This window comes from Pseudochaenichthys georgianus, chromosome 14 (assembly GCF_902827115.2).
Source record: "Pseudochaenichthys georgianus chromosome 14, fPseGeo1.2, whole genome shotgun sequence".
NCBI lineage: Eukaryota > Metazoa > Chordata > Actinopteri > Perciformes > Channichthyidae > Pseudochaenichthys > Pseudochaenichthys georgianus.
In genome coordinates, this window is record NC_047516.1 from 5,753,124 (window position 1) to 5,756,940 (window position 3,817).

Consider the following 3,817-nt stretch of genomic DNA (forward strand, 5'->3'; position numbering starts at 1 on the left):
CTGTTATGAGAACTGCAGCTGAGTTCACTTTCAAATCATTTTCAATATTCAGTCTTGTGGTTGTAGTTTAGTAAAAAAAGACATGCAATCATCATCATTTAACCAACCCAAGGTCCACAATATGGTGACGTTCACAGGGAGAATGAACCAGAAATATACAAAATATGCAGTTGTCTCTTTCCACAACACTCACCTCTCAATGTCTGCAAAGTAAAGTACATGTACTTCAAAATTGAACTTGATTAAAATGTATTTGTTTCTTCCCTACACTGTAAACATGTGACTTAACACATATAAATATACGAATCCCACATGAAACTGACATATTTAATACCGAGAGCAAAGATATTTAATTAATGAGGCTAAACCCTTAAATGGGCACACACATACATATTTTGGAAAATATATTGATTGCTATTTTCTACATTACACCCATTACACCGATATTACACCCACATTGCACTATAATTACACTGTTATTATGCTCCTAATAATACACCCATATAACACACTAATACACCCCATTACACATTTATACACCCTCATTACACATTAACACACCCCTACTACACTCATGTCACACCATGATTACACCTGTATTTCACCCATATTATACCCATCTTACAACCATGTTACACTGTTATTTCACATATATTACACTTTTATTATTAGACCCATATTGCACCCATTTTACACATGGCCACAGCCCAAAAGACTCTATCCCCAAGGATACATAAACCAGTTAAGGGTTAAAATAATGTATATATCACTAATATGTAATACAATCTGTCCAAGCAAGTCCATTTGTATTAGTGTAAACCAAAAATGGCAGCGTTATTTTTATCAGACGTTGAGTGTTTATAATATGGAAGGTGTCAGTAAGCCTCTCTGCAGAGATCCTCACTGCAGCTCTCTGACATGCAGAGGACAGAGAGGAGCTGCAGCCTCCTCCTGCAGGGGGGGGGGGGATCCAGCTGCTCGCTGCACACTGCAGTAAACTCACAGCTGTGGTATACTATACATGCATAGCATATATGTATATTTATGAATGCATGCAAAACGAGTAATGCAGTGTTTAAGAGAGGACGTTATAACGATGGGTCAACACGATGATTGTGATCTATAATACAAATGTTTACTGCCAATTTGTAATTTCATGCATGGTGTAAAATAAATACAGATATTCAAGCACTGCACCTACATTCAAGATATTTGTAATTTATCTGAGAATTTGATTTTATGCAACATGTTTTGGTGCTTGTTCTTACGCAAAAATGTAAATAAAAGGGATATATACTTCCACTTTTACTATCACCTGGCTGCTATCACACTACTTTATACATGGTACATTTACTTATTTAAAATATTGTTACTGGTGCTATTTGTTGTCCACCTGGATGTATATTGTTGTAGATTCTAATTTGTGTAATTGCTATGTTTGTCTTTAATATTTTATGAATTCCTCTAAATTAATATTTTGCTTTTTTTGGCTTTTTGCTTTTGCTGTAACCAGGTTAATTCCCCCCCTTGTGGGACGAATAAAGGTACAGGTCTCAACGCTAACTTTTAAAAGTGGTTGCCAGGCTGGCAACCAGGCATCAGCTTTTAGTTGCCAAAACTGAAAATACGGTTGCCATTTTTAGTCACCTTATATTTTAAATAATTAAGATACTATACAGTTATATATCAACTTAATAATGAACATGTGACACAAAAGAATGTTCAAATGCTTTACAATAAGTAATTAACACAATTAATTGAAACTTAAGTGGTAGTAAATTGGCCACCCTCAATTGCTGGTATACAAAACACCAGCTGTTGTCATGTTTTTCACAGATCCCCCAAAAATGAATTGAGCAAGTCAATAGGTTCTTGGTCATCCGTTGTCTCCCTTTCAAATTTGGGTTTTCTTGACCTTTGTGCTGACCCCCACCTTAGATCCATTGGCCCTTCAGCATTGAAGTCTTGGATTGGCCAGACTAATACATTTCTAATGTTAAATAAATTAAAACCATTTACAGTTAAGAATTAGATATTCATTATTAATGCTGTAAATTACCTTTAATATGTCTAATTATATTTAAAATGTGTTACCTTTTTATAGAAGTGATTATAAATGTATGCCAATATTTTCTTATGGTAAAGTTTCGTTTTGCACTTTTATTTTGGTAGTAATAAGATCGGGACTCTTATTTTGAAGGAACTTTTAGCGGAAGTGAATAGACAACATTCCTCTTTGCTTTTCGTTCTGGTTGTCACTGTCACCATAGTAATATAAAGAGCCGATCGGGTAGGGTGACGGATCGGGTAGTGACAGTCACTACCCGATCCGTCACCCTGCCCGATCGGTTCTGCGCATGTGCGAGAGGGTCCGCCATATTGGACAACTCCGGACGACAACACCAGATGGACACTTGACACAGTGGCTTTTAGCAAAGCTCAAAAAGAAAACTCGAGAGAGATGAGTTATTGTTATTACAACGTGACTTCACTATTATTTAACAACTCTTTGTATTGTGTTCTTTTATTTGGGGTTAAGTACATTGTCAGAATAAGTGAGGAATGAATTCTGTTAGACAGCCATATGCCATACATTTTTGCATACATTCACAGTAAATATGTATTCAGTATGATAGCTGTCTAACAGAAGTTAAATCCATTCCTCACTTATTCTGACAATGTACTTAACCCCAAATAAAAGAACCCAATAAAAAGAGTTGTTAAATAATAGTGAAGTCACGTTGTAATAACAATAACTCATCTCTCTCGGTTTTTCTTTTTGAGCTTTGCTAAAAGCCACTGTGTCATGTGTCCATCTTGGGTTGCCGTCCGGACTTCCGGACCATCTCGCACATGCGCAGTACCGATCGGGTAGGGTGACGGATCGGGTAGTGACACTGGTTGTCACTGTCATATATCTATGGTCACTGTCACCATAGACAACTGTCACTACCCGATCCGTCCCCCTGCCCGATGTACCTGAACGCGTTCAATGAACGCGTTCATATTTTGGGCGAACGTGAACTGAACGTACTGTATTTCCGCTAGATGAACGTAATTGAGAACGCGTTCATTCTCAGCGCTGTATAACGGCGTTCAAAAGTGCGTTCATTCTCAGCACTGTATTATAACGGCGTTCAAAAGTGTGCCAGATTTCATATGCCTTTCAGCCGAAAACCCAGTTAAAACACACCGTAAACAGGCTTCAAAATAATGCGGAAAACCACCCAATCTGGCAACAGCAAGCTGCCTCTGACGCGTACGCGCCTGTCACCCCTGGCTGTCGCACTAAAATATAAATATACTAAATATATCAGACTCCTCACAACAAACAATGTGGAACCGCGGAACCGGTGAGCATTGAATGAATGAATTAGTATGGACGAAGCCGAGAGCAGCTGCAGCAGCACTCACTCAGAGTGAGACTCTATTGCAACTCTGCAGAATCCTATGGGTGACGTCACGGACCCTACGTCCATTTATATATACAGCCTATGGTATTACCTGATATGTTTGGTCCAACGACTCCTGGTCCTTTCATCAGACGGGAAGCGATAGAACGAGCTATGATCTATAAGTATGATCACTTATGTGATTACAACCTGGTACAAAGCACACAGGCATCTTGTAAAAGTGAATTTATTTTTAGCAATCTCTTATTTATTGGAGGGAATAAATCAGTTATGAGATCTTCTTCTTCTTCGCTTTAATTACGAGTCGCAACCACTTGGAGCATTATCGCCTGTGACATCACTTACGCGAGCCAGAATGGGATTTGGGATTTGTAGTCTTTGTAGTCGCGTATTTTTCATAGTCT